Raw genomic sequence first — 14,191 nt, 5'->3', positions numbered from 1 at the left:
GCATGCTTGTCTCTAAGTGCGTGCTTGTGTGTACAGACACAAACACACAAACACGGGCCTCCTTGATGCTTCAGTAACCCCTCATTAAGGCTAGAAAACACAGGCAAAGTAAGGAGACAGGCCATGCTTTGTTAAGCTGCCGAGGGAGTTAAGTGATGCTGCCGAGCGTGTGTGCTCAGTGGATTAGTCTTAACTGTCTTTGGCGTTGATGAGCTTTATCATAAAGGCGTAATGTCATAACCATATCATCAACACAATGGCTCCTCAGCCACGATTAAAGGAGATTTGGTGCACCAAGATCTTTGAAGTCTCAGACGAGGTAGACAAACACTGAAACATTATCCTGACGTGAGTGAGACAGAACTACACAGATGATCACAAGCTATTGAAGAAAACAATAGAGACAAAGGTATGAATGGTGAATGGGGAGGTACATGCCGTGGAACCCACGAGGTGAATTCCCGATCACCTTATACTGTGTGTGTGTGTGTGTGTGAGAGAGAGAGAGAGTGTGTGTGCATGTGCGTGTGTGTATGCATTTATGTTGTCTGTTTGATGTTATGTTACAAATATGTGAGGTACACACAGCTGTATTGGCAGCAGCGTTATCACAACCTGCTAAACAACAGCTCCTTTGTGAACATGTGTGTTTATGCGAGGTAGAGCGAGGGAGAGAGGCAGAAAGAGAGAGAGAGAGAGCTTTTTGGCAGGCCTTATTACCATACAGCCCCTCGCTAATCCTGCCCTTCCTCTCTCCACCTATAATATGGCTGCATATCCGTTAGCCAGGCTACAGACGGAGAGGAATCTGAAGCGGAGGAGAGGGCGATCAGAGGGCGCGTAATTGAAAACACACAGACAGCACTGACTCAGAGAGCCCAGCTACCAAGAGAAGGTGCAGTGTTTGTGTGTGAGTGTGTGTGTGTGTGTGTGTGTATGTATGCAATGCAGTGAGCGAGTAAGCCCTGCTGAACAAAGGTTTGAATTGCACAAGAGACAAACTCACTCTGCGTGACATCTGACTAAATACTTTCATTGTTTCTCCTGCCGAAAACAAGTATCAAGTAACGCAGCTTGGAGAGCAAAGAGACACTGTTCTGAGACCTGCCTCGTTGACTTACCCCAATGTGTGCTTACTACAAATAATAAAAAATATATACTCTGTAACAAGTCAATTCACATGATATTAAGTCTTGACATTTGCCAGTGAACAAACTGCCACTGGGCTGAGATGACTCCAGCTCCTGCAAAAAAAACTGATTCTCTCTGTATGAGTGGAATCTCACTTGTGGTTTGCCTTGTTTTGAGAAAGATACTCTGGGAAAAATTCCTTAATTTTCTAAAAACATCAGTGAAATTGAAGAAAAACTGGAAATAATTATCTGGACATGCTGGGTGAAATTTCAGCTTGTTTCACAAAGCTGGTATTCTCCGAATAAGGTGAGCGCTAAAAGGTGAGTATTTCCCGCTGGCTGTGTGCACGTGCATAGACGTACACGCTGACCCTGTGTGTGTTTATGTATGTTTCACTGTCTTTTGACACCAATTCACCAGTAGAGAAAATAGTGTTTGAAGACTGTTTATTCATCTGAAAGGGTAAAACAATGTAACCTTGTGCACTACTACTTGGAAGCATCCTGAGGGCTCTTGGAAAGATTTAGTTCTCAGAGAAAATGCGATTGATACCGGGGAGAACTTGAGGTTTCTTCCACCGAGGTCTGAAATATGCTCCCGGCATTCAAGCCACGAGGATGAAAAGCTATCGGACCGGGGAGCTAATTTAAATCTAAAAATCTGTGGCTATATGGTTGAATTCTATACTCCCTGTATCACATTTCAAATGACTCCAGTGCTTGAGTGCAATTCAGCGTTTGGATTGTTTGATTGTTTGGGGCTGTCTGGGCTCTCAGTCATGTGGCAGTGCTCCTCGGGACACAGGCCAAACTCATAGCATATGTTGGAAGGGTATGACAGGAGTTCAGTGAGTATGTGTTTTTGAAGTGTACACACACAGACACCCACACACTGAGAAATGGCCTTTGTTTGAACGATATGTTTTTGGCAAGCATTCACACACATTCATGAATAATGAATGCATGTGTGTTTGTGTGTGTGTGTGTGTGTGTGTGTGTGTGTGTGTGTGTGTGTGTGTGTGTGTGTGTGTGTGTGTGTGTGTGTGTGTGCATGCGTCTGCACAATGACACGCACACACACTCTCACACACTTTCACACACTTTCTCCCTTTGTCTGTGCTTTGCACGTACCTAAGAGCGCATAAAATCCAACAAATAAACACAAACACTGAGGGCAATTTGTCTTGATTTTCAAACTCGCCTCTGTTATCTGTGAATAGAAAGGTCAAAGATTTCTGATAGGTTGATGAGGACGCCGATATCGTCTGTCTGCATCATTTGTGTGAATGGTTTTTTTTTTTGTTTTTTTTCTTTGGATGTGTGTGTTTGTCTGTGTCTGTGTGTGGGTTTCCATCCCACATTGTTGCGGACTTCTGCCAAACACACAACCATGTAAGGTAATTCACCCATCCTGGATGTGTGTTTTTGCGAACATTAATATCTCAAACATCTGTGCATGTCTGTGGTTGTGAGTTGGCAACCTCTCCAAAGTTTGCCGTGGACCCTGCGACACGATCAAAAACATATTTGTGCCAACCTTATCTTAAGAGTGGCTTTTATCCGCCATGCTGACTGCTGCTCTGGTATTTTTCTGTTTCTCATTCTTTCTTTCCCTCCCTCCTTCCTCCTCTTTTCCCTCCATCACCGGTCTCAAGGATTTCCTCTATTATTCACTTGTTTTTTTCCCCCCTTTTCTCTGCTTTCCCTCTCGCTTTCTCTCGCTTTCTCTCTCCTTTTCTTCTTCTCGCACCCTGTTTTGATTCAGGATGTGCCAGTTTGGGTGGTGAGGATGGAGCTCCCCAGACCCTGGAGGGGCATTGGAGGCGTAGGAACACTGGTCTCCGCCTCTCCATGCGTCGGCATTGTGAGCATGGGCTAATCGTTAGAGCGAGGCCTCAAAGAGAGAGGACAAAAGGTCACGGTGGGTCACTTTGGCGTCCTAACATGAAAGGAGCTCCCAGTTTCAATGAGGATTAAGCAAAAATTCCATTGACTGCAACACTATGGGAGCTGCCAGCATCTTATACATGTGAATCCCCCACCCAAATGAAAGTGTCCTCTCTCCTCTTCTCTCCTCTGCTCTGCTCTGCTCTCCTCCTCACACATGCAATCAGAAACACATACATGCACACAGACGAACAAACAATACACAGATCATTCAGCAGGGAGTTAAATGAGTTCAGTGTCGGCAGCACTAACGGTCAAACCCTGCCCCTTGACCTCTTGGGTGCCTTTCACTGAGTCTGTGAGTGTGTGTGTGTGTGTGTGCATGTGTTTGTTTGTGAGCGCGTGTGAGGGAATTAAAGTGTCTGTGTGGCCAAAGACAGATTAAGGTCCCCGCAGCAGAGCTCATTTAGAGGTTAATGTGTCAGTGAATGAACTAAATGTGCATAGCTCAATGGTGCTATGAGGTGAGATCCCCAGGACACTGGCATGCTGTACCTCTGAAACGAGGATGCTCGCTCGGGGCCGAGCGGACCGTTAACACCCATGTGTGCCCTGTCACGACCGGTGATGAACTGGGATCAAACTTCAGGCTTTTGTTTCACGCCTGATAATTATGCTAAGGATGTAGAATGGAGAGAATGAGATGAGTGATTGAAGGAATGACAAGATGAAAGGGTTACTGAACCATGGCAGTGCCCTCTGTGTAAACGTACAGACCGAGGGGGCCCACAGGCAGTGCCTTTGTGACCTTAAGCCCATAACATGTAGGCACCCACTACATGTTATGGGCAGCGCTTAATAGCTACATTCCTGCCAGGCAGTAAAGCTTTATGCATCCATACAGCCAGTGGGTCATTATGATAGAGGCAGGGTCCTTATTATCTGCCACATCATAATGTCCCAACATGAACTTCAAACACGTTCCTCTGACTCGATGGGTCGATCATGCAGAACCGAGCCCTATTCAGGTCCATTCCTTGAGCTCCATTGTTGATGGCATGTTTTGTTTTTTTTCGTTCTTGGTGTAAAAGACCATTTTCTAGCACCAGATAGAGTGCTGACTAATGACAAGGCCTCTAATCAAAGAAGAAAAGGAAAAGGGCTGCATAGTCATCTCTTCATTCACGCCGGTTTGATGTTCACTATCGGGAAAGGTTACACCAGGGTGACGGCATTTTAAAAATGTGAATCATGACTTCTTGAACCATTGAAATGTCCCAGATGTAGAATTGTGCGTAATGAGTGTTATTTCAACTTGGAGTGCGTTGTTATCCAGGCCGATTTTGAGTCATAATGTCTTCTTTATCTGATGATGAGTGATTCATACCTTAATTATATCTTCACATCATTTTCAACATTTGGCTGCATTATGTAAGAGAGGGGAGGAAACCCAAAGGGCCACTCAATCATTCGGAAGTGTTGTGCTCAATATGAAGAATACACCGAGGTTGGGTTTGACTAACAATCTTATAACAGTAATAGATTGTTTTCTTCTAAATTTCCATGCAAATCAGAATAAAATCTGGAAATTCTTTTCTAAGTCTGTTGAACTTAAGACTCTGGGGAGCCCTGTGCACATGTGTGTCACTGATTAATACTGCAGGCTTTCCCAAAAAATGTGAGGCAGAGGAAAAAAGAAAACACAAACTATCAAAAGGAAAACACAGATTTCCCATCATCATCCTCTCTGTCACAGGCCAATGGTAAAAGTTCTGGGAAGTTAAGTCCAGCAGTAAAGCTGGTAGTCATAATTCAGTGGCCAACAGCACGTCAGATACAGACGCATCGGTGGCCACTGACGTTGATCTCGGTTACAAGTGCTCGGTGTGTAACCAGCAGCAGCAGCAGCAGCAGCAGTGATAATGAATGACGATAATGTGCTTTTAATTCTGAGGCCGAACGCTGTTGCTAATAAACAAGCAGAGATAGAGCATTCCCAGCATGCAGCATCACACAAACCGAGGAAAATGTGTTCCTTCAGATATAGTGACGGAGCGATACTGTGCCCCTTTGTGCAATCGGGGGCTGTGTCGGGAACAGATATAGGGAATGGGGCCCTGTGAATCCATGGCACAAGGGAAGGCAGGCACAGAGGGTCAAAAGAAGAGGGGATGGGGGTGGGAGGGGGGGGTGCCAGCATATGTTACTCATCAACAGAGAGAAGCATGGTGATAATCAGGGCTGGGCTTTGATTTCTGACAGTGTAGTCTGTGCTGGATGTGTTATTACATACACGTTGCGTGTTAATAGGTGGCGTTGGTCTCCGTGGTTACATTGCAGTTCTATCGAAATCATTCTCTTTTTTTTCTCTAGATGATGATGCTCTCATGATGTTGTCAGTGCCTCACTCATTCAACTGTGCGGGGCAACTGAAGTATCTGTTTGTGCTTTTCTAGTCTCTGTTCTCCATTCTGTCTGCTTGTTGCAGTCTGCTGCTTTTTATGGTCCTTATTGCAGTCTTTATATTGCTTTATTTAATATCCTCTCAATCTGTCTACACTGGTTTACAATTCAGTTAACCACAGACTTTCACCGAAAATGAGAACAGATGAGTGGATGAAGCAGGCACTAAATTGCACCGAAATTGAGTGAAGCTCAACTGACTGAATATTGGTGAAGATTTAAAACAACTTTTAAAATGACTTGAAAATCTAATACGTCTAAACAGTCAAATGGCATGCTGTGTCAGTAATAATCTCCCAACAGGCAAAACAGCATCGCTAAAAGTACTAAATCACGAGGGAAGACTTTATTGAGCAAACACAGAGAGATAAAAGAATAAGAGAGAGAGCAGGAATGAAGAACACACACACACACAGAGAGACACACATCCAATCCCCAAAAGGACAAACAGCTTTTGTTTCTGTCATGCAAGGCTCGGAGAGGCAGAGAGAGGCTTTACTGGAAAAAGGGCTGTGGTGTTTTCCTCTCCAAAATCACTAGGGCTCATTAGAGAAGACATTTCAGAGCTGGAAAGGAGCACATGACACATCACACTTCAGACAGCTGACCTATTTACAGGGTGACTTGTAGCGTATCTATAAAACATATTACAGCGCCATCACCGAGGACCAGTCCATACAATTGGGGGAAAATATGAACTAATCATCTTCTGAGGTTACATATAGTGAGGGGAGGAGGGCGATGATTTAGCTGTCAAAGAGAGAATAACAGGAGCACCGCTCACACACATCAAACACACTTCAAAATACAAGTGACGCACACATTCACACCCACTCACACACTGTTATTTGTGCACTGTGTATCCCACGTGTGCAGAACGGTTGATATATATCCATACGCTTTATATGTATGTGTGTATGAGTCTGTGGGCTCCTGCTAACAGTCGCCACACCACAAGCTTCCAGTTGCTGCTGATGGCTTCCATGTGTTGTGTATCAGCAGTGAAACGTACCTTTTCTGTGGAAGAGGAAGGGCAACCCGACGCAGTGGCATCCCCCAAAATGTCTCCTTCTGTGGAAAGCCTCCATAGAAAAAGAAAAAGAAACCATAAACCATTGCCTGAGATGAGGTCATACATTTTTAGCAGGGGTTACACTGGTGGGAAGCACAATATTTGTGTGGATCATACAACTCTTAAAACATTTAAAAGATAAAGCCGGTGACAATCTGTTATTATTATCAATAAATCCCAGAAAAGACAACAATTTACAAGTCTAGGCCCTCATACTTTCCAACTTACTCTCCCTTGCAGTTGCCTTATAAGCCCATTGGTTCCTTCTGAGCATAATAACTTTTAAAAACAGGTCAAAAATAATGTACGTTATAATAATGGAACAACTGGGCAAAGCAATTTTTTTTTGCAAACTATTAGCAGTAAATGGTGCATTTTTAGGGACTATTTTCATCTGAGGATTAACACAAATTTCATACAGTACACTGACTAGCACGTACTGTAGCAGCAGGACAGCGTTTGTTGATGGGAGTCTAAATAAATGGCGGTGCCCATGTTTACTGTGACAAAGGAACGCGCCATCCAGCGCAACAGTGTGGTTTACTGACATGAACCAGACGAATCAGTCATATCAAACTGTACTTGTTCGTAGGATACTGTGTGAACATGTGTAACAGTACAGCTGTAAGGCAGGGTGTTGCCGATAAAGGATATGCATGATCAGCCAACCCTTTGTTGTTTTTTAATGTAATTTCTAACCAGCAAGAGAGAATATTTACATACCTCTACATATGTTCCCACAGCACAGAAGCAAGTACTACATGTTCCTGTCTTTCCTTGTATCAGCAGTGAAACCCCATCCCTTCCTTCTGTCTCGTTCCCACCTATCCAGTTCAGTTCAGTTGTGTTTTGAAAGGGTGGTTATATTCACTGTTATTGTATGATTTCACAGAACCTCTCCTCCCAGCCTTTGAAGCGGGCAGGAGCTGACCAAAGCTGAGCGATCCCTGCTGTAAGCCCCAGTCTGGGCAAGACCTGTGTTGGTCCCACCACCAGAACTCTTCCCTCTCTCTCATACCCATCCACATTCTTCCTGCTCCTTCATGCAACTGGAACAAATTTATGTCAGCTCAACAGATTTTCAGGGCACTTTTGAGGCACACACAAGGCCGCTAGCCTGTTGAAGTTGACCTGAGGGTATTTGTCCTGCTTGAGGCCTTTGAAAATAAACAAGAGGACAGAGGAGCTTAGTCTTGTGAAGCGGTGAGATTTCAGGGGCAGAGGAAAACAACAATTACCCAAGGCGTTATGGACATTAAGTGCTCAATGAGAGCTGTCCAGAGGTAGGGCTCTCTGAGTAAATAAGCAAAGTGGGGATATCTGCCTAGCCGTGAACATCGATGAAAGGGAGTAATAGAAAAACATAAATAAACTTTATCTGACTCTGCACTGACCTCCTTTGTCAAAGTGCTACCGCTGGGTTGGAGGTGTTGGATTTCCATCAGCTACGCTCTCCCCTCCCTCTGCTCAGTTTTCACACTATAATTAAGGCCTCAAATGCTCCTATAAAGCCTTAATGGTACAACGAAGGTCTCTTTCCCAGTCAACAACCATCTGAGGTAGCCGAAAACAATAGTGTGTGTGTTTATAAGACAGTGCAGCTGCAAGGGGATGGTGTATCAGTTCAACAATGTGCAACAGGATTGCAAAACGCTATGTTTACTCTTCATCCGCCCACTCCTCTTGGCTGTTTAGTTCCTCTACTCTTTCGAGGATTTGGCAACAGGGCTGATGGGCCTTCCAGTCTAACCTTGAATGCTCCAATGACCTTCGACTGATGAGCTCCCATGGGATTTAGATCTTCAGCAGCACAGAAAGATGAAGAGCTCTCCTGCATATGAATCTCCTTGCTTTAACTGCCTTGACCTCAAGTTATTTACTTTTTCCCTTCCCTATGTTTATCCTATATCAGAGTTCACTAAAACACACCCCATCAACATATACACACCCCAGAACATATAGGCTGCAAGATATTCCCTATGACTGAACTGAGTTCACACATGATGTGAAGAAAGGCCCTTTGGGGAATAGGAAACATTTGGGCTTTTGTTGGTCCTAATTAACACCACAGTTAATGACCTCACAAAGGTTTGTTTGCTGTAAAAGACAAAAAGCTGTTATTCACCCCTAGGTGCCCCCGTGACCCTGTAAACAAACAAGAACTACAAAAAAGCTGTGGCAACCCTTAACTCCCGTGCGTCACTGCAAGTTTATTTCTCGATGACCGCTCTCTACGTGCTTTTCTATTATCTAACATTAAAGTGCCCAACAAACACAAATTATGTCCATCAATCCAGCGGCCCTTGCTCTCTGCTTCCTCTTTGGCGTTTGAGGGCTTGCAAACAATTGCTGTGATTCTAGGAACTGGGGATATCAGTGCAAGCCAATTGGCCCTGCACAGACACGCACAGTTAGCACAGCAAGGAGGAGCCTTGGCCTTGTTGTCGCTTTAATGTTGTGGCTCACTGGGTCACCATGAGTCCCTAATGACCCAAACAAATACATCCTCTATCCATGTGTGCTTCATCTGCCTGGTTTTGCTGCTATTGATTCTATTCTCCTAGTTCGTGCCATTGCATGTGCCAGTGTTGATAGGGGATGTTTATGAGCAATTACCAATAATTGCAGTTGTCAAGCCTGCTCTATTTGCATGAGAATGTTTTTTTTAATTGTGTTTGTGCTGGCACCCAAGAATGAGAAAGCTTTTGTCACAAGAAAACTGCCAGTGACACTCAAACATAGCAACCAGAGAAAATGTAGATGTGTAGCCTATGTGACCTTTGAGAATCTCAAGGTCAATGTGTGACCATGTGTGTGTGTGTGTGTGTGTGTGTGTGTGTGTGTGTCCTGCACATGCAAAATCATCACTGTTATTTAATTTTGTATTTCTTCCAGTCATTCAGATCATTAAAAAAAAATAATAATAATTTAAAATTATTGGCCATTGGAATCTTTTTCATTCTTAATATAAATATAAATCTTAAGTAATTTCTTAAAGGGATAGTGAGGACTTTTGGAAAGCAAAGTGTTTTCACACTACATTTCCCATGAGCCTCTGTGCGCACGGTGAAATTCTTGGACCGGCGCAAGATGGACGAAAGCCAAAACATTTGCCAAGAATGTTTTCATTGATCAAGAATGAAAGTCGGAGGTTCATATATTTATCGAAAATGGACCAATTAACAAGTGTGGGTAACGTATTCATCCACATTAATATGAGACTTTTTCATAACCAAATATAAACTCCTTGTTGTACCTTTAATTTGTCAGAAAAGTAAATTCTAACATTTCTTATTCGCCAAATAACACCAGTTGCTTTAATAAGGAGAGAAGAAGAAAAATTTCCAGTAGTAGCGCTCTGGGTAAGAAAAGTCTCAAAGCGTCTCTCTGTGCAGCAGAGCTGTCACAGCACACAGTGCCAGTGATGCGAGACTGCTGTAGACGTAATTTTGCACTGTGTGTCTTGGCTGGTTACTATGGAGATACTGTAATTGATAATGAAAACAACATAAATCAGGTCTGGAATTTACTACAAATTCCACCTCAGACATAGTCTTTATTTTCACTTAAGTGCTTTTCTATTACTCCCAAATGACCCATGTGTATCACTAAGACTTTTTATATGAAAACGCTGACCTACAGTCTGTTTATATTCCTTATGGATGTTTAGTTTATTTGGATTTATTTTACATTATGAGAGGAAAGATCACATGCAATGTTAACAACGTCAAAGATAACAGTGTAAACATATTTCCATTGTGGTCCGGGGTGTAGGTATGGAAAAGATACCTGATATTGTACAAATATTAAACCATCTCATACTTATGCATATACATTTCATGCAGTCAAAATGGAGAGCTTACATTTCCTTCAGCTTTTTTTTTTTCCATACCCATGATGGCAAACTCTATCAAGGTGGTTGCATACTGGTCACTAAATGGCAAGTGACTGGTAATATTAGATATTTGATGTCAAAACATGGCATTACATCTTGGTGAGAAGGTCAGCATTGTTGCCATCTCTTGAAACCACAAAATCAAAACACTGTTTGCTGGTACGTCATGTGTATGCCTCGCCCTGTCTCCTATGATTTCTTTATTTAAATAAAATCAGGTTCTCTTGTCATTAATTGTCCAACCTCTGATGATATATCAGGAGTGAATCAACCCACTCTGGGCTGTACAATCCCACAAGCACATACATACACATTCAGAACTCTTCTTAAATGTATAGATAACCAGTTACACGTAACTGCTTGGCTGAAAGACTTTGCATTCGCTAAATAAAATAAATACGTATAGACGTCAGCGTGGACACACACATGCGCTCAAAGGAAGCCATTCACCTCGACTACCAGGACTGTGAGTTCCCCTCCAGAGCACGCACATTGTTGGCTGGTGGAGGAGCTGAGGAGGAACAGCAGACATGCTCTGGCCCCATCTCCAGTCTCCTTTAATATTTCATAAGGAACCTTTCTCCTGTCCCCTGGAGCCCAGCGGCCTTCCCCTGCATGCAGCATCAATTCTTTATTCCTCCACTGCAAACAGCTGTCACTCGTCTCCCGACAGGAAATAAAGGAAGTTCCAAAAACCCTTTTGCATACTTTTACTAAACTATTTGCCCTGATCATTCATTTCCTCTGGGCTTACAGCAGTGCTGTGCTTTGTGCCACCTTGGGAGTTGGATAATGTGGCCAGAGTCATGTTTGGCCTTCTAGCAATGAATGTTGTGGTGAATCAACAGCCACAGTGAGCCGGTAGCTTCACGCAAACGGGCTTCACTCTAGTTAAATGGATGAAATCAATCAAAAATTGGTTCATCATGTAGAGGTACGTAAATCTCTTCAGATCAGAAATAACACGCAGACCTATCTGGGGAATTAGACTAAGAAACAGACTTTGGAGCTGTTATGTCACACAACTGCACATATGTTCACCATATTTTGACAGCATTGAAGGATTGGGTGAGCAGTACAACTTGTGTTTTGGTGTTTTATTTGCCTAAACACAATACCTACAACTATTTCTGAGAAGCTTATATCTTTAAAAGGCAAGACAAATATGTAGAGGCTATGGAAACAACAGCCATGGAAAAAATGTTCTTGGAGTTTCTCAGAATCACTGGGTAAGAAGAGCTAACATTAGTTAGCTGGCTGTGTAACCAGCTCTATGCTGGGAAATATGAATAAACATATAAACACACATAAAACACAGAATGAAAAGGCTACCAGGAAAAGTCAGGGTCAGGCCAGAGTACTCGCACAAAATGTAGTTTCTTTGTTGTGGTAATTTATGAGTTTTTCCTCTCTTTCTGTGATTGTAAGCAATGACGTCATCCAACTCCGTCTTGAACAGTGACTGTGTGGAGAGCAGTGCCTTGTCTAAAGCTGAGTTCATTCTCACTCACGAGCAGCCACCACCACAGGTAAGTCAAAGTCAGTATGGCTTTCACTAAATGTGTGATACTGTTTTGCTGCCTTTCTTCCTTCACACAGACATTATTCTCTTTGACTAACTTTTTTTTTTCTTTGGCCCCAGTACCTGACCACACACCAGACACTTTTTAATCCAAATCCAGGCTTCACAGATATGGCAAGCCCCTTTATTCAGCATTTATGAGCACTGAATAAAGTGACATTTAATGAATGGTTCATAGAACTCTAAAATGGATATTTTAGGAACGCAAAAGTGTAGGCTGCAGAATAAATGAATAATGAATTACTTTATTTTACAAATGTAACATAGCAGAGGTGAATGAGATGCAATAAAATGATATGTTGTTGTAGGAGAAGTTGTTATTATTGATATGTGCTGCAATTTACATCAGCATATCAATGTTCTTTTATGTAGTGCTCATAAACACAAAATACGAAGATGAAGACCCGAAGAAAAGTGGTATTGAGCTAAAAATGGTTATAAAGACACATTTTATAATAAAGACAGTATTTTTGTGTGATTTGTGTTTGGAACAGATAAATACACAACACACACACACACACACACACACACACACACACACACACACACACACACACACACACAGATTTCAAGAATGTTTTCATCAATATTAAAGTTGAGTTATGCTCTTGTTTAAACGGAGCACAGTGACTCAGCAATTATTAGCCCAAAGACATGCAGATCAGGTGGACTGGAGAAAATGTGAATTATTTGTCTTTCCCAGACCCAATGTTCTGGTAGCATGATCTCCTGACTTCGACTTCATGTATGTTTAGATGGCTGTGATTGAGAATACGAACAAGAGGTTAAAGGGAACAGATAGAGGAATTGACCCAGTCCTGCCACAAAAGGGAGCCACTTGTCACATTTGCTGTGAAATAAAAGTTGTTTTATTTACTGACAGAGAGGAAGAACATTATATTTATGGTGCACTTATGACCAACATCTAATGGTTTGAAATTGCTGTATGGGTTTGGCAGCAGGCAGAAAGCCGTTTGACACGGCTGAAGTTAAATGTCAGCAGACATATTTCACTTGTTGCAAAAACAACCTCGACTGGCCTCTGTCTAATTATTTAAAAGATTTTTATAAGCCTTCATGAGCATGTAAGTGTTTATAACAGCTCCCACGATTTTATCACTGAGTTGAGTTTAGGATAAAGTGTGTCAGGCAGGGATTTAGGAGATTGACTGTAATACTTGGTAATTAAAGTTGCAGTATGTGATTTTTGACCAGTAAAGAACAGAAGGACTTTAAAACACTCTCTTACATAAAGCTTTTCGGGTTGTGGCAGCTAATATGCTAGCTAATAGGCAGCTGGCTGATTTGCAGCTCCAGCAGACAAAACAACATCAACCCTTCACTGTGTTTCTAACACCTGATTGAATAATAGATAATTAAATGAATGACTATCAAACTCTTCATATCTTGAGGTTTGCATTCTGGCTGCTTGACATTTCCCACAAGACGCCACCTGACCCGGTTTCTTCCTTCTTGATGGAAATTGCTGCAGCTTTGAATGGCAGGTTGATGAGATCAGTGGGATTCAATGATGCAAGTTATGTTTGAGCTGTAACAAAATAATAAGCTAAAGAGAATTAATCCTTTTCTGGGCTCCAAGTAGCAAAGCTGTGTTGTGTAGGCAGTTTCTAGCTTTTTGTCTCCAATTTATTTTTCCTCCTTTGCCAGGGGAGTCTTGGGCAGCCCCAAGAACCATTCAGCAGAAACTTTTGAAATTTGGCACAATTACTGAATACACACCTCTGATGCTTTTCACCAATTTTCATGTCTGTGCCTCAGGCACTCTAGCGCCATCAATGGGTCAAAGTTGGATGGGCATTCATACATACATACGTAATTTTTTGAAAACATATTACTGATTTTTCAAAAGTCAAACAAAAAGAACCAATAAAAATGACAATTCAATCAACCAACTCTGTCACTTCATGCTTACAACCATTCCACTGACATAACCACATGTAAGACAAGTCTAGCTTGGCCCCCACATTTCCATTTGCACCTACATACTATAATTGGTGAGCGATTTCACACAAAACATTTTACTCAAAGATTAGATTTTAAAAATGACTGACTTCACAAGCTAAAATTACAAAATAATGCAGGCCTAATACAGCTGTTATTAATACATTTAGATAAGACACAACAATGTGCATATGATA

Source organism: Trachurus trachurus (genome assembly GCF_905171665.1).
Source record: "Trachurus trachurus genome assembly, chromosome: 6".
NCBI lineage: Eukaryota > Metazoa > Chordata > Actinopteri > Carangiformes > Carangidae > Trachurus > Trachurus trachurus.
The sequence above is the reverse complement of the archived record's forward strand: the minus strand, read 5'-3'. Positions refer to the sequence as shown.